Source organism: Periplaneta americana, chromosome 7 (genome assembly GCF_040183065.1).
Source record: "Periplaneta americana isolate PAMFEO1 chromosome 7, P.americana_PAMFEO1_priV1, whole genome shotgun sequence".
Classification (NCBI taxonomy): domain Eukaryota; kingdom Metazoa; phylum Arthropoda; class Insecta; order Blattodea; family Blattidae; genus Periplaneta; species Periplaneta americana.
The window spans coordinates 122,868,239-122,891,295 of NC_091123.1; the positions used below are offsets into that span (position 1 = coordinate 122,868,239).

A 23,057-nucleotide genomic window follows, 5' to 3' on the forward strand; every position below is an offset into this window, starting at 1 on the left:
TATTCCGAGAGATTTACTGGAAAATTATATCATCGTACAGGAGAAAATATGTGGTTATACAACATCTGAGATAAGTAAAACACATTGATCCAGGAATAACAATGTACGAGTATGCTTATTATTTTGCAAACTTTAAATCGTTCATACGAGTAATTACAAAACCCAGAATCTTAAACTTAACAATCGAATCACTCATTTCATCTGCACATAATTTATTTTTCTATAAATATACGTAACTTACAAAGATGTTGCATTAGCTTTCAGAGCAAGAAAATAGAAATTTCCCATGATTTAATTTTATTATTTAAATACATATTTTGTTACTTTCTTATTATAGTAAATGTAGGTCCAAAGAAAACTGCACGCATTGTATTCTTCACCTGACATAACTAGGAACATTAAATCCAGACGTTTGAGATTGGCAGGCCATGTAGCACGTATAGGTGAATCCAGAAATGCATATAGAGTGTTAGTTGGAAGGCCGGAGGGACAAAGACCTTTGGGAAGACCGAGACGTAGATGGGATAATAATATGAAAATGGATTTGAGGGACGTGGGATATGATGATGCAGACTGGATAAATCTTGCACAGGGTAGGGACCGATGGCGGGCTTATGTGATGGCGGCAATGAACCTGCGGGTTCCTTAATAGCCATTTGTAAGTAATACTTACAAATTATTATTACAGCTAGTTTATCACTGAGGAGTAAGGGAAATCCGTTAACTTTTATTTACTAGAAGCAAAGACGTAGGTGCTTACTGGATTATGCGACAAGATAGGCCGATGTTTGGATTTTGTGTCTCAGCTCTTATATTCAATTTTATTATTATTATTATTATTATTATTATTATTATTATTATTATTATTATTATTATAGAGGAACTCTAATTTTTACAAAATTGCTAGTTGGTCCGCTGTTGCATAACTCAGTTCAATATTCTTCTCATATAATTGAAGGATTCAGAACCATAGTGGGCCAAGCGCCATTTACTAAAACCGTAGAAAACAAGGGTTAAAATTAAGTTATTACCATAATTCAATGGAAACATATAGCAAGTAATATAAAGTATACACATTAAAGCTAAATGATATGTCAATGTTCATTAATCTATGGTATTCACTTAACTTTAACCCTTGCTTTCTTCGTTTTTAATAAATGGCGCTTGGCCCACTATGGTTCTGAACCCTTCAATTTACCCAATTTGTTATATACCACAGATAAAATAGTCAATAATACCTAACCTAGAGGAGCGGATTCAGAAGTGGGGATGAATACCCGATTTTATGGAGTACGTGGGAGACTGTCACCAAAAAACGGCCCTCTTTACGTATGTGTCAGTTCTATCGCGAGTGTCCACGCCTACTGTATAACAAGACGTTTAGCAGAAAGCGATTTGTGGTGAGTAACATCCGCGCAAGACAGAATCCTGTGAGAGAGATAAGGGAAAGAGGTACAACGTCAGACCTTCTCTGCTTCAGTTCAGTTCAGAAGAGCGCGCAGAACCACACGGTCATAGCGTCGGCGCCTCCTGCACCGGCGAGGAACACTCACACGGTAAGCCTGGGCCATGTGTCCGCAATTCATTACCTGTGCTATTGCATGAAGACATGTGCTCAGCGAGTGCAATTGATTAGACTTATTTCAACTGAAGAGTTCGCGGGAAAAACGATGAATGTCACATTTCTGTTAAGGATTAGATAATGATCTAATTGAGTCTATAACTGCAAGATGTAGTGCTGTTTTTATAGAAAATAAAGGAAAGGATTACTGTATTCGTGGTGATAATTCTCCTTTTTACCATTTTTCATAAGATCAACATTAAATTTCGTAGCGATCCCTTGAATTAGATAATGACATCAATTTTAACAAAACTGTGACATTCATCGTTTTTCCCGCGAACTCTTCAACTGATAATGTATGAGAGTGAAAAGACTTTAAGAGTACCATGACAGATCATCATCATCATCATCATCATCATCATCATCATCGTCCAAAATGAAATATTGTTTATTGCGTATAGAATTCTAGATTTTTCTGTTCAAAGTCTCTCTCACTATTTGACTCCACATTACAACACACAAACACACCCTTACAACAGGCAGCGATATCAAGGTGACACTATGATCCAGTAGGCTCTAACGATGGTGTATATATCGAAACAGCTGTAAGCCCACGTGCTTAAATATATAACACTATTAAGTTGCCCATTTATCAACTTTCTCTGAACGTTCTTTGTCTGCTTTATGAATTGATTTTAGTACTGTCGCCAGCATTTTTAATTTTTTTATTGTGAAATATTTGACAATCGAGAAAACGGGCCACACTTTCTGTTAATACGGAGATGTCAATTATTACGGTAGGTCTTGAATGACTAAACTTATTATGTTTACTAGCCGTACCCGTGCGCTCCGCTACACCTGTTAGAAATAAATATAAAGTAATTACATAATTAAAATAGGCCGTTTGATCCAGGGAACAATCGTGTTTGATAGAAGGATAAATCGTTTAATATGTTACTTAATTTAAATTGTATTTAAATAATTAAAATGCGATCATTTGGTCCAGAGAGCACTCAGAAGTTACTGTAATAACATTATAGCATTATGTCCATCTAGAGAAACTACACTTTCCAATGGTGAAATAATAATTAATTATGCAAATCGGTTAATTTAGCTTTCGATATTACTTCATACAAACACAGGAACATTCTCTGTAGGCTATGTTTCATAGCTTTCGATTGTTGTTGTCCAAGGCCCCTTATAGACGAAGTCATTTGTTTTTTATTTCATTACACCGCCTTAGATGACAGTTATTTTAATTTTAAAACTCATTTATCTCATTAAATATCAGTCCTATCAAAATTTTGCAGAGAATAAAACTTATCGGAAATCATTTTTAAAGAAACTTTTGTTATGCAACATATTTCACAAACATCAATAATAAGCGAGATATTTCGATTTATTTAATTCAGGCCTCCTTATAACCCCCCCCTTTTAAATAATGTATTTTGAATGTCATATAGCCTAAAATCTAAATTACAACGAACTTAATTTATATTCCAATTTTCATATAAATCAGTTCAGCCATTATCGCGTGAAAAGGTAACAAACATCCAGACAGACAGATAGATACACAAACAAAAATTTCAAAAAAGCGATTTTCGGTTTCAGGGTGGTTAATTATATATGTTAGGACCAATTATTTTTGTAAAATACGAAAATTACCAGAAAAATTTCGGCTACAGATTTATTATTAGTATAGATAACAAAGTTAATTTAATCTTCGATCTCGCTACACACCACACGAAACTGATACGTGATTTGTGTTGCTTTATTTCATGATAAAATGAAACTGAGAAATGATGTATCTTTACAGATATACAGTAGTGGTCCACACCTCTGGAGTAACGGTTAGCGCGTCTAACCGCGAAACCAGGTGGCCCGGGTTTGATTCCCGGTCGGGGCAAGTTACCTGGTTGAGGTTTTTCCGGGGTTTTCCCTCAACCCAATATGAGCAAATGCTGGATAACTTTCGGTGCTGAACCCCGGACTCAATTCACCGGCATTATCACCTTCATCTCATTCAGACGCTAAATAACCTGAGATGTTGATAAAGCGTCGTAAAATAACCTACTAAAATTTAAAAAATACAGTAGTGGCAAAAAAACCGGACCGACCCATGTAGCTGATATCAGAGTCACAGATTCAAATTTTGCAAGTCACAAAACACATCCATCTTGTATAATTAATAATAACAATGCAATTTATTGCATTTGTTCGATTCTTACCGTGTTTTGTTTCCTTCAGTGCCTCATACTTAGACGAAAAAACTTTGAGAGTTTTATTTTCATCTGGCATCAATATTACATTCCTACTTCTATTCGGCAAAGATAACTGCGTATTTTTACATTAAATAGCAGTACATACCTCTGGCTTCACTATCCATATTGAAATTACCACAGTTTGACACAATACACAGCACAGGATTCTTTTGTATCAGCTACAAGGGTCACTACTGTACATATATCTGGAGAAATACACGAGTATAAGTTAGTTTTCGCAATGTCGGTGATCACCGACAGTTTAGGTTTGGCTTTTTCAAGTTTTTAGTATGCCTTGCTTATAAGATTTTGGTAGATAGGTACATAAAGTAGCTATATAACTTGGACCGAGAAAAGTTGTGGTTTCCCGCGTAGTACAACATATTTGTGATACCACTGGATTACGTGATGATTTTGTGTGAAAATGTGAGAAAATCATCGGTCGGGTAATAAGAAACGAAGATATTTAGGGCGAGTTAAGTGGGTTTGTAGGTTTCGCTGTGATCACATCGTGTCTTTAGAATGCTGTGCTACAATTTTGAGTATTTTTTTTTTCAATGATTTAAGTACTTTTTTTTCTCCCGTATGTTGTACGTAGCAGAATCGAAGATTCACCCTAAGTTGTTTCTAATCTAGCCAGCAGTGATAAAGTATAAAGGGAAAACAAATGAAGGTGATATCATAATGAATTCATTATTATTCGTGCATAAATGGGAGTGATTAATAAATGAGAATATTATACAGACAGAAACACTTAATTTAACGTATATAATTCTATAATACTTAACTGTGGTATTAATTTCCAAATGAATCCAATTCTTTGTAATAAGAAATTACATTATTATTATTATTATTAGTATTATTATTATTATTATTATTATTATTATTATTATTATTATTATTATTATTAAAAAGTCCAAACAACTCATTGGCGTTATATTGATGTGTGAATCGTTTCGACTGTCAATTGCATTGTTGTTTCGAGACTAGACTTCATGGAATGAGGAAACGATTATGAAGCAATTAATTAACGAACAATTCAAGTACGGGGAGTATAAAGACAAGAGGAAAGAAATATCAAACTTATATTTCAAATCTCAAACGTCCTTACCGTCCCAGCTAAACTCACAACAACAATCATGAAGAGCTTAAATTTTCACGCAATTAGCTTATAGGAGTTCAATGAATCCCTTATTATTTTTGGGAGGCGGAGCGAGCAATTCGAGTGGCAAAACTTTATGAAGGTGGGCAACCTCACTGGTGCCGAGATAGCTCTCGCTGCCCCAGCAAAGCAGGGAAGAAGTTCAGCTGAATTAGCGATATTTAATTGTTTTTTTTTATATCTATTCCTCTTTGTGCCCTAAAATTTCTACATAGTATGCATACATAGTGCACGGGAGAACATTACTGTAGTATAGTTACTATGTGAAGTCATAAGATAGACTTTCATGTGTTTGCTTGTTAATGAGTCAAGGGGCACAGAGTGTGAATGGAAAGTGATTAGATTTATTTTATCTGATAAGGTATGACAATAAGAAAGTACAAGAACGTCATAACAGCAGTTTTACTTACTCCTCAGCATTTACGTCATAAATTTTGTTTCGTCACTATCATCATCATCATCATCATCATCATCCGAAATTCATTAGGCGACATTACTACTTCACCATTCCACATTTCTTCAATGCAAAGTTTCTTTAGATGTCTGATGTTTCTTTGCTTTGCTGTTTAGTTTATAAAAAATCATAAAATTGTAGGCTACTTATAAAATATGTGCGATATCCAGTTATGTCTATGTATATATTTGACTTTAAGTTAAATATTTGTTTACTTTTTCAACATATCTGTTTCCAATCGACTTCTTGTGACTTCTCAAGTGTCATTTCATTTATTTGGAATCTCGTTTTTTTTCTTTAATTTACATATATCCATATTTCGGAAGTGATGTAGTTTGTGCTTATTTGTTGATTGTAAAATTTATAAAACCTTACAACGTATCGAACATTGGGAAACAAAAGAGTGTGAAGGATATCCTACTTGTGAACATTAAAAATAACTAAAACCACGTGGCTGGTCAACGACCGGACTGGCAGCAGGAGGTGAGATATAAATAAAAAATGGAAAGTAGGCCTATGTACTGAGACAACAGTGATATAAACAAATAAATTAAAATAAAATTTAAAAAATGTGTGGAGCAGGAAAAGATAATATAACGGGTAAAACATACCCTTCTCAATATTGAATTTGTCTGTAGAAGAAAATATATTCAATTTTAGAAATGTTACGAATTTTTATATGCTTCAACGAAGAAATGGAAAGAGTACACCGCTGTGGAGTAATGATTAGCACGCCTGACCATAAAACGAGCAAGCCCGTTTTCGAATCCTGGTTGGGACAAATTATCTGGTTGAGGTTTTCTCCAGGATTTCCCTCAACCCATTAAGAGCAAATGCTGGGTAACTTTCGGCGCTGGACCCGGGACTCATTTCGATGGCATTATCACCTTCGTCTCATTCAGATGCTAGATAACCATAGCAATTCAAACAACGTCTTAATAAATAAATAAATAAATAAATAAATAAATAAATAAATAAATAAATAAATAAATAAATAAATAAAGAAATAAAATGGAAAGAGTCTTACGTTACACCTAGTCCGAATTGTTTACAATTTTTTTTATTCTCATTTAAAATGATACTCATATTTTTATACATAAACAATCTCTTAAAAGAATATTAGAAGTATTTTGTTTTATTTTGCAGCGAAGGCTTCATGACTAATCTTATATAATACGAGTAGACAATAGTTACACTGTTCTATTTTATTCATTTTTCTGTATTATTATTTATCATACGATAAAGTGCCTGAATGTTTAATAAGATTTTAAATATTCGCTTAACAGTGATGTGAACTAATAATAGAACGTGTGGCAATATGCAGTATTCTTCTGGTATTTAATTCATGATAAGAACGATTAAATGTGTTTTCCAAAGTACCTAGTCTTTATGATAAACGACAATGGAATAGTTATATAAATGTGGGTTATGATTAGAGAGAGAACATGCAGTTGTTCAAAGATGCTTTCTCGTCCACGGCAATGGCATTATGTGCATATAGGACCTCCGTCTTCAGGCAAGGAAGCAACTGTCTGTAGTCGTGCAGTAGTAGTAGTTGTTTAGTCAACTGTCTGAAGACAGGTCTGGATCCCACAAATGACACCAACAAGGCATCGCTCATGAGGCTACTAGGCCAGGAGATAATGTGGTAGAGTGGCCAGTTCCTTTCCCCCTCCACTGCGCAAAGCGCTGACTATACTTAATTTCATGTCTGACAGGCGACGTAAATATTACCGGCAGAGAAGAAGAGAAATATGATTGCTATTCAACCAATGGCAGAGGTCTCACAAGCTTAGCTACATTCTCATGGAGGCATATAAAAAATTGAATTGTTTTTCTTCCACTATCTTAATAATGTGAAAACAAGTGTTTATACTAATTTTGGCCACTCGAACTCAATTATGAAGCCCCCAGAAAGTAAGTTTCCCTGGGGCCGTTTACAGAAAGAAACACATTTTTATGGAAAGATTTATTGGAACAGATACAACAAGTGTTGAGCTCTCCACCGGAATTGAGACATTTATCATACTGTAGGATCAACAGAGGCGTGCAGACGGCTGTCACACACTGGTTCTGATCCCAGGCAGCAGACTTCTATGACACAGGGATACAAAACTTGATCCCACGGTATGACAATGTCTCATTTCCGGTGGAGAATGTGTTGAAAAATAGTTCAACAATATCTGTATCTGTTCCAATAAATTTTTCCATGAAATTGTGTTTCCTTTCTGTAAACTGCCCCAAGAAAACTAACTTTCTGTGGGGGCTTCGTAATTGCGCTCTAGTGGTCAAACACTTGTTTTGCCATTATTATTAATATGTTGGAAGAAAAACACAACTTTTTTATCTGCCCCCATAACAATGTTTGCTTTCAGTCTCATTTCACGCTTGTCTTGAAGTTGGGCGGAGGTAGAACGCTTCAGACCACCCAACTTCAAGATAAGCGTGGAATGAGACTTCGCTATTGGTTCCACAGCAATTATCCTTTTCTCTCTCTCTCTCTCTCTACCGGCAATGTTTACTTTGCCGTTGGACATTATGAAACAAAGAATAGCTATATATTGAACTAATCAGACTTCAGATGTAGGCCTTTGTTCTTCCTCTGTCACATATCGTCAAGTGAGATGTACAGCTGTCAAAAAAAAAAAAAAAAAAGTGGCCGCACTCGTGAGCAGCGAATATTTTCAAAGTCCACTTCGGGTCGCGGCGATGTTACACGATGCATGTACTTGTACAAGAACTTCTCGAGCTGTGAAAGCGTTCCATGTCTGCGCATCGTAGGCCAGCGGTAGAGTGCTTGTTTAATGATTCAAAGGTTGTGGGTTCGGGCCTTTTTCAAGTTTTCATTTTATTTTTTAATCGTTCTTTAGCGATGTAAATGCTATTCAAATTATCATTTATATCCAGTTATCGTTCTTTATGGATATCACGTTATTTATATTTTGTTATCGTTCTTTAGAGATATGAATAAAATTCAAGTCATCATTTGTATTCTGTTATCGTTTTATAACGATATGAATAACAATTATTATTATTGTATCTCCAATGGTGGTTAGCCCTATTTTACATATGTATGTTAGGGCTATAGTTTCATACACAAAAAAGATAGGCATAAAGAGAAATGTAAAAGAAAATTAAATTAGCTTACGCGATGTAAACAAAACATAAACAAACCGTAAATTAGGCATTGCGATTGCAAAATAAATATCAGGTATCAATTTGGAACATACAAAAACATTAACAACACACATACGTAATACTTCTATAACACAAATACGCAGCTTTCCGTACCATACATCATAAATTAATACACAATAGTCACACAGACACAATCAAACTATAATTACGACATTGCGACGACATAAAGCATCACATAACTGACTCACATACATAACAAATCAAGCATCCGTTACAACACATACACTTCAACATAGTAACCACACTTTTAAAAGTTACAAATTTGGCTCCAAGAAGAATAAATAGGACACTGTTACTAATTACTATTCTTCTACAATTTCTTAAATACATCTGTAATAAATCTGTGAAATTCCGATATGAATAATATTCACGTTTTTTATATTGTTATCGTTCTTTAGCGATATAGATAATATTCAAGTTATCATTTATATTCTGTTTTCCTTCATTAGCATTATAAAATAATATTCAAGTTATTTATATTGTTATTGTTCTTTCGCAATATAAATAATCTGTATTTTATGTAAGTAATTATTATAACACAAATAACCATCTGTCTTTGTTATTTTATTTAGATAATTAAATAAGTATTATATAATATCTTATATTAATTAAACAAACCGATATTTATCATTTATATTCTGTTATCGTTCTTTAGTGATACTGTATAAATAATATTCAAATTATTTATATTGTAATCGTTCTTTAGCGATATAAATAACATAAATTTAATATTAGGTTTGGAAAAATCCAGTTGCATAATACTGCTATTAGTTTTTCTTTTTGTATTATTACATTATACTATCTTGAACCACAATAAAATGAAAAGGAGTAACGAGGAATTGAACCTGAGACGTTGACATCTAAATTCCGACGTTCGTCCGCTGAGCTACGAGGGCAAAAGTGTGGAAACATTTTCGGAAAAATTGGCCCAATCACACTTTAAGATTTTCTGATGATTCGTAGAAGCTAGTCCAGGATGCGGGGGGCAAAGGCTAATTGAGATTTCCCGGTCTCTGATCGGGTCAAACATCCTGATAGAATTAATATTTAACCCTTGCCGTGACTTTCGGTGAAGTCCGGAGGGCCCAATTAGTCAAATCCACTCTCCTCATCTCCACGCTTGGGTCCCCTGGAATTTAATAAGATGCGAAAGAGATAGTGGTGTGCGGAAAGCAACGGAATGTTACCGCATTTAGGCATATCCTTCCCAAGAAAAATTGCAAACATGAACAAAGGAAGCTTTTAATAGAAGAAGAAGGATATTCTGCGGACCTCTGGAAAAAGAACTAAGGAAGAGACTAGTGAAGTGCTTTGTGTGGAGTGTGGCATTGTATGGGGAAGGAACATGGACATTACGACGAAATGAAGAGAAACGAATTGAAGCATTTGAAATGTGGATGTGGTGAAGAACGGTGCGTGTGACGTGGACAGACAGAATAAGAAATAAAATTGTGTTTGAAAAAGTGAGTGAAGAAAGAATGATGCTGAAACTGATTAGAAAGAGAAAAAGGAATTTGTTGGATCTCTAGTTGAAAAGAATAATAGACGACATTAGGATATGTGGATCATATGCGGAGACTAAGAGGAAGGCAGAAAATAGGAAAGATTGGAGATTGCTGGGTTTGCAATGCCCATGGACAGAACACTTAGTATGTATGTGGGTATGTTCAGAATGCCTGGAATATCGTGTCTAAGAACAGTCGCCATTTGCAAAGACTAGTCGATTCCATGCCCACTCGACTGCAAGATGATCGAGATAAGAGGAAGATAGACTAAATATTGAATTGTGGCTTTTTGTTTTGTTTTTTGAACGCTTAATTGTTTGAATGTTTTAAGGCTGACGCCAATAAATTTGTTTTGTTTATGCCACGAAAGATATTTTTATTGAGAATAAAATCTTTTTTCTTTCCATTTGCAGCCACAATATCATAATGATAAAGTCATGGCATAATATATTAATGAACCTGATGTTAATTACTAAAATAATCGTAAAAGAGAAAGGAGCCATTATGTATAGTTTGTCTCTCTCAAAAACATAACAAAAAAGAACATAAAAAGCACGAGGTTGTAGTCGAACGCAGGACCTCATGAATAAGAGGCCTGAACGCTACCATTACGCTATCGAATCACAGAGAGAATACTTCAATTATAACTGTAGATATCAGGCAACGTGGTCCAACAACATGTAACATCGCCTGTCTCCGAATTAAAGCGAAGATACCCGAAGGGAACTTAATTTCAGGAGAGCGGCCACTTTTTCTTTTGACAGCTGTACTGTCTGTAGAAGGAGTGAAATATGATGGCTTCGTGAAGTATATATTTTATTTGTGCAGCTCTACGGTCTTACTAATAAGAATTCTTATATAGAGGTTTAACTGTCTTATACCTACACAGTGAATAGTTTGTTTATAAGTCGTGTGTAAATTCCTTACTAATAATAATCACTACATACGTCGTGTATAACAGTACAACTGTTACACAGTTATGTCATAGTTTCGTCATTACTTCATTACGAAAAGTAATAGAATATCTTAAGTTCTCTATTGCATCCGATAGAGCGCGCTAGTGTGCCGCGCTAAGTATCGATAGTACAACTGGGCCTGATCGATTACCACGATACATTTTGGTCAAAAAGTACAGCTAAAGCAATATAATTCTATGATGAAGGATGAGTGGAACGGAGAAAAATTCTCTCCGGCACCGGGATTTAAACCCGGGTTTTCAGCTCTACGTGCTGACGCTCTATCCACTAAGCTACACCGGATTCCCATCCCGATGTCGGATTGAATCCTCTCAGTTTAAGTTCCACCTCTTGGGTTCCCTCTAGTGGCCTACCTCATGCACTGCGTCGTAGATGTATGACAGTGGACAATTCCCATATATGTGCAGAGGTGTACTCGTTATGAGTGACTAAGTGGCCGGTATCCGACGGAATAAGCGCAGTCTTAAATCACTAAGTGATTATTTTTCGCATATCATATATTATTACAATGTACCGAAATACATATGATATTTCCGTGCAGAGGATTCAATCCGACATCGAGATGGGAATCCGGTGTGGCTTAGTGGATAGAGCGTCAGCAAGTAGAGCTGAAAACCCGGGTTCAAATCCTGGTACCGGAGAGAATTTTTTTCTGGTCCACTCATCCTTCATCATATGAAGACGCAGAATTTCTGCACGGAAATACATGTATTTCGGTACATCGTAATATTATAATATAATTCTAATTATTCTGGGCTCTTTGGTTTGTTCTTCTGTGGTTACAAGGCAACCATCATCATAAAATGACAATCGATACAAACAGCTGTTAGAGGAGTGGCCATTTTTTCTCTAAATATAACGCTTAAACAAGGTGTTTCGTGTATATAACTACTCTAAAGCAATTCCTATGTACAGTTACAGGCTGTTTATATTTCTATCGCTTATGCATGGTAGATCACTAATAGTTTTTATGTATTTAACGATGCTATATTAGCTATAGGTTATTTATAATTTAGTGTCGATGAAATTGATGATAGTAAGATTGTATTTCGCAATACGAGACTAAGAATTGAAAGCATACTGATGTACGACGGTGCAACACTTTACTATAGTTGCAGAAGTGACGCTGGATATACTGCGCCGAGTTTGGGAAGAAATTGACTTCCTGTGGGATGTTTGTCGTATGACCAATGGCAGTCACATTGGACCACATTCAGTTTTTATGTGTTCTGCTATCAAATTACATTAAAACAATTATGTAATTCTTAATAAATTTTCGTAAGCTTTCAAAGTTGTAAAGTACTTTTTGAATCAGTCTGTAGAATGACAGATTACGAATTGTAAAAACTGGGGTCAATGCTTCCCGGGATCGGATTATTTCACCTCTCAATAACTCTTAAAATGACTCTATACTTCATTATAGTCTATAACATTATTTAAAGAAACTGAAATTGGAACACAAAAATTGTAATAAATAAACAAAATAATTAAGAATGTAAGTTCAAATACCCAGTAGGCTAGATATGCATTAACATTTACGAAGAAAATAAAAAATAAACCAAATATGAAGGTATTTTAAAAATAGGCAGGTTATAAAATGGCAACTGCGTCCGTTTTCGCTGCTTTCGAATACTTGTTCAAGGGGACGGGACAGTCATAAGCCACTGCTGATTCTCACTGAATATCCCTTTGATACCGAATTCTATGATGTAACAGATCGCATCGACAAAAACAATTGTGTTGGTAAGCTGCCAGAGCTGAGAGGAGTGATCTAGAGGCAGCCAAATGGGCGACATTCTGAGAGGAGACTGAAGGAATTTAGTCTCACACAGTTTCGTAACCAATAACCGATAAGCCACGATTGACTATTTGTATCACACGGACTGTTACATTATGCATCACTAAAGCATTAACATATTTATTATAAAATCGTAAAGAATTTTCTATTCATTTATTCAAAAGATAATGGAATCGTTTATTGTCTCATGAAAAATGTAATACAAATATGTCGCAATAAATTCTTAATGCATACGACCCAGCCCTAGCAAATTTATCCTTCGGATTTTTATTCAATGATGTCTACTGTGACGTTGTATAAAGGGCAATCAATAAATTTCCGGACTGCCCTGAATGTAGAAACACACAGGACATAGGAAAAGTATAAGTTATCTAGAACCAGGGAAACGCCTGGAATCTGTACTAATGTATCACTTGAAAGGCAAGGAAGAAGACTAGCCATAAAGCGTATATGGAGAGATTACAGGAAAAATCGCAAATAGGTTCTTGACATGTTTGCACAAAATCACATGTAGAAGCTCAGTTCTTAAAGATAACGATATAATAAATACAGTACAAGTGTAGCTTGGAAATTTATTGATTGCACCTTGTATAGTCGAAATCAGTGAGTGAAATACACGGTAAGAGGCTTCTTGTTTCGAGGGAGGATCGAAAAGTAACGCACAACAATTTTTTACGGAATACTATTTCGGTTAGGACGTTCAAAATTGGCAGATAGTTAGTTTGAATCTTGCTCTACAGACAGTAATGGCCCAATCAGGTGTTGCCCTGGTACAACGAATGGTATAACTAGCGAGTAAAGATGGCGTGTGTGCTAGCATCGTCTACTTGTGTAGTCCTTTTTTTTTTTTTTGTGGGTAAAACGAAAAAGTCCGAGTGAAATCCATAGGGAAATGTTGGAGATGTATGGTGCTGACTGTCTGGACCGTAGCAACCTCTCCAGGTGGTGCAGGTTCTTCGAAGAGGGCTGCCGATGAAGCATGTTTCGACCAACCTGTGAACAGTGATCGCTGCAATACCACCCAATATCAGAGGCATTGAGGCGGCAATTATCCACTCTACAGCCCAGACTTCGCACAGTCTAACTTTCACGTCTTCGAAACAATGAAGAAATCCCTATGAGGTCAACGCTTCGGTTCGGATGAAGAAGTGGATCAGTCATACACGGTCAGAAAACGGAGCTTTAAGAACGAGGTGTACTGAATCTGATGTCAAGATGGGAGAAATGTGTCGAGAAACTTGGTTTCTGTATTGAAATACAGGTAAAACCTGTAGCTTTCTTGTGCATTATTTCATTTTGCTTATCCATTAAAATCGTTGCCACAAAAAACTGTTGTGTATTGCCGAAATCAGGGGCTGACTGAGCGAGAGCGTGGCGTGATAGATATCATGTAAATGAACGGGCCAAAACTGAACGAAAAACGAAAAAAGTAGATTGGAACTAATGCCAGAATGTAGAGCAAAGAAAAATACATTTTCTAATATATTTTCTACAAGTTACAAGTGTCAACGATTTAGTGAATGTCCATACACCGCCAACAATTAAAGGATAACAGGCTAATTAACGAGCGCAATGCCTGACTCAACTGGTGTCAGTGATCGTAGTTCACTAAATAAAGATTGTAAACAAATTAACCGTACTCATCTTCATGAGGTGGGTAAGTGGAATAGAATAAACAAATGAAAATTATTAAAAATTTAGATAGTGTGAGTCTGTAATGAATATTTAATTATTGTGTTAGATTTTCATAATGAGGAGCAAACTTTCAAAACCTGACATGTTCATTTTCAGAAAATACACTTCAGATGTGAAAAACTTGTATCGCTGCAGTTAATAAACTATTTTCTGTGGTGAAATATTAAACATATATATATATAATAAAATTTCGCCACAGAAAAATCTTCGTTTATTACAGAGACATATATTTGGCAGCATTTTCTGAAAATGGACATATCAGGTTTTGAAAGTTGCTCCTCAGTACGTTGTGTTACATTTCCTTTTGTTATGTTTTGTGTTTTCTGTGTTGCTGGTCTGTTTGTCGTTTATTGGATGTGTCTAGTACTGCGAAAGGTTATGGAAATAACTAAGTTCGTGTAAATGTTCGAAGTGTTAAAATGAGTTGTCAAAATGTGTGTAAGCTTTGCAAGTATCGCGTAAGCCTCTAGTACATTTTTTAGCTTAGTGCTAAGGATGAATTGTGTTATGTTTTAGTATTGCTGTTGTGAATTATGTTTATGTTGTTATTTTGCATTTTTGTTGTTGATTTGTGTATGTGTTATTGTTTTGTAACTACTGTGTTATTGTTTTTTGAGTTGTTTGATTTCTTATGTATTAGAGGGTTATTTTTCATTTGTATTTTTTCTTCTTCTTTGTGTTGTAGTTTTTTTTATTTAGTCAACTGTTCGAAGAAAGGTCTGAACCCCACAAGTGATACTAGTTATGCAACTAGGCCAGGAGATAATGGTGTAGGGTGGTCAGTTCCTTTCCCCCTCCATTGCATACATCGCCGAAAAGGTACATATTCCACTAATCAGACTTCAGATGCATACAAACAATAAAATTGTTCTTCCTCTGACACATATCGTCAAGTGAGATGAGCTGCCTGATAATAGATATACACATCAGCGTTAATCTCAACCAGCGGGTGTTGTGTTTAAAATTTTCTGTGTGAATTGTGTTTGTTCCTTTTTTGGTATTGTACCATCATTACCATCGAGTATCTGCCCATTCATAATTGAATTCACTCACTCACTCACTCACTCACTCACTCACTCACTCACTCACTCACTCACTCACTCACTCATTCACTCACTCACCCATTCAGTTAATCATTCATTTGTTCATAAAATATTTGGAAGAAATTTATAAAGAATCGATTTAATTTTGTTTTATTTTGTATACCTTCTATTAATTATCTTGAAAAATTGTTTAACTTTTAATTTCTGAAGAGTGTTGAGTGTAAAAATGTTAAATTTAACTCTAATTTGTAGTCTCTCATTGCACACACATTTTAAAAAGATCACTTCACATTTACACATTCGTGCGTAGATACTACACACACATTTCTTTTATTATTTCATTTTATTGAACGAAATACAAATTGCTCACGATAGGATTGGAAAATTTAAGAAATTGATGTTACAAAAATCAAGTATGAAATAGAAACGAAAAGCAGAATTATTTATTATGAAATGTGACTAATACATCCACATTAAGTCAATATAAGCCATTTTACAACGTAACATTCGATAACTAAGAAATAACAGTTTAAGACACTGATATGATTTTTAAAATAAAAGAAACAGAAGCGCGTATTATCCTGGTTCTGTACAAGCTGTTACTTCTCTTTATCTGTAAATACGTTACGACATTAAGATAATGTGTTTCGTTCTGAAGCAGCTGTAAATTGAGATAATCAACTTGTTTCAATTGCCAGCATAGCGATACGCGCTGCTCCCATTAATAGAAGTGCATATTAGCTTCAGTCTCTCATCTCAAGAACATTGTCATCGAATTTTTCTATACTAAATGAAAGAGAAACCGCAATGAAATACAGAATGCTATGATATGTACACTATGCGTAGCGGTCATGCATGTTTATTGTATAGCCTAACTGCAAGATGGTTTGGTTTTGTATAGATTTGTACAAAAGAAATGAGGAAGGAGTACAGATTTTTAAACTTCTAATTTGGATCACTGTAATCTGAATTATTCTAAATAGGTTTTATAGTGACGCTGTATCATCTGCGAGGTTATTTGACGTCGATGAAATTGGTGATAGTGAGATGATAGCCAAGCGAGATGAGACCGGAGTTTCTCCTAATAATGGCTGACTTTATGTTTAGAATTAGAGAAAATCTTTGAAAAACCTCACAAAGTAACACACTCAAGTTTTGTTGTAATATTTTAGAATTTATTAAATAATACAGTATTACTGAAACGATTAACGAAAACCAGTTATGAGGGCTGGGGGGGATCATCATGCTAACCACACGATGCCTCCATTACGGCTGGATGATTGTCCACCTCTATTTCGGCATGTGGACGTGAGGCCAGCAATCGGCTGGTCGGTCTGGGCCCTTAATAGGGCTGTAGCGCCACGAATTTTCTTTTAATTGAAATGGTTAAATACAGTTCGTATACTAACTGGCTCCGCAGGAGAAATGGCAAGCAGAACGCGGAGACTCGAGGAGTTGTGTTGGTATCATGCAGGTAGAGCCAATGATCTTGGCCGCATTGAATGGTTGAGAGTGAGAGGGAGCGAGAGAGGAGATGTAATATTCGTACGTGTTCAAACCAGGCGCTACACAGTACCATCGCTGCCTGGTCGAATACTGCCGCTTGCTTCACTGCGGAGCCAGTTAGTATACGCACTGTACTTATATCTCACGTGTTTGATATAATTTATATTTCTTTCCCGTTAACTATACAGTTTTAACGGTAAGTAATATCATTAGCTTCAGGGGGCTATTCTTTGAGATATTTAAAAGAAATGTTTAATACAATTTTGCTAGTTTTTGCGTTCTTTTCGAGATAAAAATTGATTTATATCAAATATTTCATTCCATGTTTTGGGAAAGCTATTGATTTAATTCTCAAAGTGCTCAGTCGGTTTAAGAAAGGAATGTATTATGATAATAAAAGATTGAAAGAATTTCAGTTTTGTCGCTTAAATTTGTATAAATTTGATCCGAACAAATGCAAATTTCCATTCTGCAAAATAATTTAAAAATGTTACAATTGTTCGGATCAAACTTCTGCAGTTTCAAAGCACAAAACTAATATTATTTTAATAGTTTATCATAAAACATTGCGGAATTCAGGACAAAAAAAAACTGTCTGAGGTTTCGATGGCGCAATTTTCTAACGGTGACTTATTCCAACAATAGCTAGCGCGTGCGCATATGGTAGGAGTACGCTTAATAAACTAGAAGGTATTAGGTAACTATTAAGACTAATTGCTTTCCTACAGCTTATATGATATGATATGGTTTATTCTCACACTAATCTCTCTGATCCTGCTGGCCCTTCACATTCTGTATTCGGGCCAGCAGTCCGTTCTTACACTATTTACAACTTTTACACTACCAGACGTTTAAGACCGACGCATATTCATCATTGCATTGTCCATCTGTTCATTCACTATACTTGTTCTGGCCCTTCACATTCTGTATTCGGGCCAGCAGTCCGTTCTTACACTATTTATAACTTTTACACTACCAGACGTTTAAGACCGACGCATATTCATCATTGCATTGTCCATCTGTTCATTCACTATACTTGTTACTATACTCGTATTTCTGCGTTTAATATCTAACTCTGCTTATCTTCTATTACTTCTTACTCAAAATAAAACCTAACAATTGATTACATTGATACTCTTCACCCACTAATTAAATAAAATCATCATTACCTACTCCTAATTCTTAATCACTATTCTTCCATATTTCACTGCACACTTCTTAACTAATCTTTGAATCCACTAACACACCATTTTATGAGAAAATAAGAGGGTTTATCCTTGCTACTGCCCGCTCGATCTACAGCTTATATAGGTTACTTTCCGCAATAAACTAGAGGTGGGGAAAAATAACGTAACAGTTATTTTGGAACCGTTCCTTGTTTGGAACTGTTCCAAAAAGTAACAGCACCTTGGAATACTATGTTCCAAAATAACAGTACGAAATACTTGCGGTTACAAATACTCGTTTCACTTTGGAACTACATTATGACAACTCCTGTTCCACAGAACGGAACATGTTTGGTACTATTGAAAGCAGTGACGCCAACTTTCGGAAAACAGTGGGTGGGCTCAAACATTTGACGAGCCTTAAGAGGACACGCTACTGAGTTTTCGTCAATTTTGGTCAATGTTAAAAGTTAATTTTTTTTACTGATGAACTGTATTGACTAGGAACAAACCCATGCACCATTTCATTGTAGGTAGTCTTAGCATCATTTTAAAAGTTTAAGAAACAAATTATCTTTATATGAGACCCAGATATTTGTTTACTAAAATTATAAACACTTTTTTATATTTTATTTTTTTCCGAGTACATTTTTCAACATAAAATTTTGAAAATAATTGTGCACATGTAACTCATCAACATCTATTTGATTTTAAAATTTCAAAAACTTACAACCAAAATTGTGGAGATTAGAAATCTCAGTAGCGTGTCCCCTTAAAAAATGTACACATTATCTTGGAACTGATGTTAATTAAGTATAGGATTCTATCAAATAACAATGCCTGTATTATAGTAACTACATTGTGAATTTTATCAAGGGAGATGAAAATATATAGGTTATGTTTTATTTCCAAATATTTTACAGTTTTAGTTTCATTACCAATTCTTGAAACATGACTGTATTATTGAATTTTTGAAAGGCATGTTGGTCCGACAAGTTAACAAATTTAAAGAAACAAATATCAAGAGTCCTTCAATAACTGTCTATTAAAAATTGCAAAATATTACATAGGTTGCAGGAACATATTCTGACTAGCGCTTTCGCTATAATAATAGCATCCTCAGGTCAGACTTTTGCGATGTTATGCTTTTCATATAAAGACATGGATAGACTAGTAACGTCGAAAAATGTTAAAGTACATGACGTAAAAATATAAAAATATGAAAAATACAATGATAAGAGAAATAAAAAGACTTATGAACAGTCTGAAATATATATATATATATGGTAGTAAAACCTTCATGAGGTCTCAAAAAATACATAAAAATATTTGAGATGTGTGCAGGTGATAGATCACAATTTGGTAAAAAATATGCAGCTTAAAATAGCGACACAGACAATAAAAAGAATAAATTAAAATATTGCTTTGGATCAGTCACCACGACGTAGCAGCACATTGTAAAATCTGCAAAAATCAATAATAAGTATTTAGTAAGGGATCAGTGTAGGACCAGAAAAAGAAGTGAATTGACGATAAAATACTTACAAGGTCTTTGGTCTTGGCGTAATAAAAGAAAATGATGTTGTCTGGTCTGTGGCGTGGTGGTGACTGGTGCAATGACACAGTATGAGAGACACGTCATGACGTAAGTGGAGGGGGGTACGTGCCGCAGTGAGAAGAGTTTCTATTGGCTAATTTAAATAAAGGGTTACCGGAACTAGGTAATTGTTCATTAATTAGTGGAACTGTATTATTAAGCGATTTAGCTATGTAAAATTCTTCAGCAACTAAATTAAAAGTTCCATTACTGATGGGTTTTAAAATCTGTAAAGCGTCGGACATATTTTGAAGCTCGTGGCCGTTCTCAATCAAATGGGTTGCGAATTTAGATTTATTACGATTGTGACGAAAATCTGCTTTATGTTCAGAATATCTAGTCCTAAAATTCCTTTTGGTTTGGCCAATATACTTTTTTGGGCAATTCTTACAATGCAGCATGTACACTCCACCACTGGCATATTTATCAAAGTTACAAATATTGTTTGAAATAACATTATTAAGTTTATTACCTGTTCTAAAAGAGACCTTTACATTTTCTTTTTTGAGAAAATTATGCAACTTGTATGATACATTATTATAAAAAGACATTGTGTTCCAATATTTAGATTTTTTAGTATCAGTAAAGGGCGTGAGCGTAATATCTGAATTCTTGTGTAAATGAGACTTTCTTTTAGAAAGAAGTTTATCTATCAATTTTTTGTTGAATCCATTTTCTATTGCAAGTCCTACTATATATTTATATTCTTTTAAATAATTTTTGTTGGAAAGAGGGACGTATAGCAATCTATCAATTAAGAAAACAAAAGTACTATGCTTATGAGACTGGGGATGGCTGGATTGACAGTGAATAGTATGGGTAGTGTTTGTGGGTTTTCTAAAAATATCATAATCAAAACTTTTATGTTTTCTGATAATTTTCAAGTCTAAGAAATTTATAGATTTGTTACATTCAACTTCTATGGTGAATTTTAAGTTAGGATGTAAACTATTGAAAGATTGCAAGATACCTTCATGGGTGTCAGCATGACTCTAAAAAACTAACAAGGTGTCGTCAACATATCTATTGTAAGAAATGATGTTGTGTTTAGCAGCAAGTTTTTCGATATGTTTGTCTTCCAAGCTCTGTAGAAATACGTCGGCTAAAAAACCGGAAAGAGAGTCACCCATTGCTACACCTCGAGTTTGTAAGAAATATTTATTGTCGAAACGGAAGTAATTTTGTTTAGTGCAAACAGAAAGCAACTGCATTAGTTGGTTGATGATTTTTTCTTCGGTGTTAAGTTTGCGTAATTTCTCTGAAATTATCTTTAAAGTTTCATCAAGTGGGATATTCGTATATAAATTTTCGATGTCCAAAGAGACAAGTTTAGTGGATTTATTAATACTTAAACTTTGCAATCTTTCAATAAGTTGTTGGGAATTATTCAATGAATACCTATTATCCATCTTAAGTATTTCTTTCAAATATTTCAACAAAAATTTATTAATTTTGTGGTTAGGTGAATTTACGCTATTGACAACCGGACGCATAGATAAATCCTTTTTATGGGTTTTTGGTAAAGCTTTGAGGGTTGGTAGACTAGGATTTTTAGCAATATATTTGTGTGCATCTCTCTCATTTATGATATCCAGAGCAGATTTTATGGCTGATTTTATAGATTTCTGGAGTTTATCAATGGGGTTAGAATTAATTTCTTCGATATTATTTTTAGCGATGAATTCATATGTTTTATTAACGTAATCAGGTTTTTCCATGATCACAACGGCATTACCCTTATCAGCTTTAGTGTGGACCAAATTATTATGTTTGAGTTTCTTATTAAGTGCAGTAATTTTCTGATGGATTAATTTGGCTTCTTTAAATTGTCGTTTTGTATTACGATCATTTTGGAAATTCTGAATAATCTTAGAGGTATGGTATCTCAGATAATCTTTACAATTATGTTCACAATTTTGAATAACATGTTCAGTCTCTATGATCAAATTATCAATAGTATTGTCCAAATTGTGTGGAGGGTAATTAAACTTGTAACCTTTGTTAAGAATGTCCAATTCATCAGTAGAGAAAGCTACATTGGAAAGATTAATGGTTCTTTGTGCCGTATGAGTATTCACATTGTGAACAACTTCATTATGTTTTAACAACGAATCCAGCTTATTACGTAAAACCTCATGCTTTTTTGCCATAATGATCTCAAGTTTTTCAGAAAGGTGGTATTGAATAAGGTCCCATATGGGTCCAAAATATTGTGCAGCCATAAGGTGTGTTTGATATAGCTTTCTATTCAAGTACTCTTTCTTACAATATAAGAATTTAATTTCATTATTAATACGTAATATTTGTGCTTGCTCTTTTGTTCTTTTAGAAGCAAAGTTGTTAGCTTTTATATGAATAGTAGCATATTTAGGAATCACCCTGTGAGCTAAACATTGTTTGTTAAACTTAATATTTGCTATTGTGTTATATAATTTGGTCTTTAAATTCAAGCAAGCGTGAAATGTTTTTGCCTGAATGGCATTACAAAATTTGAAAGGCATGTTGGTCCGACAAGGTAACAAATTTAAAGAAACAAATATCAAGAGTCCTTCAATAACTGTCTATTAAAAATTGCAAAATATTACATAGGTTGCAGGAACATATTCTGACTAGCGCTTTCGCTATAATAATAGCATCCTCAGGTCAGACTTTTGCGATGTTATGCTTTTCATATAAAGACATGGATAGACTAGTAACGTCGAAAAATGTTAAAGTACATGACGTAAAAATATAAAAATATGAAAAATACAATGATAAGAGAAATAAAAAGACTTATGAACAGTCTGAAATATATATATATATATATATATATATATATATATATATATATATATATATATATATGGTAGTAAAACCTTCATGAGGTCTCAAAAAATACATAAAAATATTTGAGATGTGTGCAGGTGATAGATCACAATTTGGTAAAAAATATGCAGCTTAAAATAGCGACACAGAACGGCCACGAGCTTCAAAATATGTCCGACGCTTTACAGATTTTAAAACCCATCAGTAATGGAACTTTTAATTTAGTTGCTGAAGAATTTTACATAGCTAAATCGCTTAATAATACAGTTCCACTAATTAATGAACAATTACCTAGTTCCGGTAACCCTTTATTTAAATTAGCCAATAGA

General features: G+C 34.4%; 1 protein-coding gene across 1 annotated transcript in view; it reads left to right on the forward strand.

Moving 5' to 3' along the window:
* The first annotated feature begins 1,426 nt into the window (after positions 1-1,426).
* Positions 1,427-23,057, forward strand: part of LOC138703422 (uncharacterized) — a 203,854-nt gene continuing 182,223 nt past the window's right edge. The window contains exon 1 of the mRNA XM_069831268.1: positions 1,427-1,556. The gene's annotated coding sequence lies outside the window, so the exon portion shown is untranslated. The remainder of the gene's footprint in view (positions 1,557-23,057) is intronic.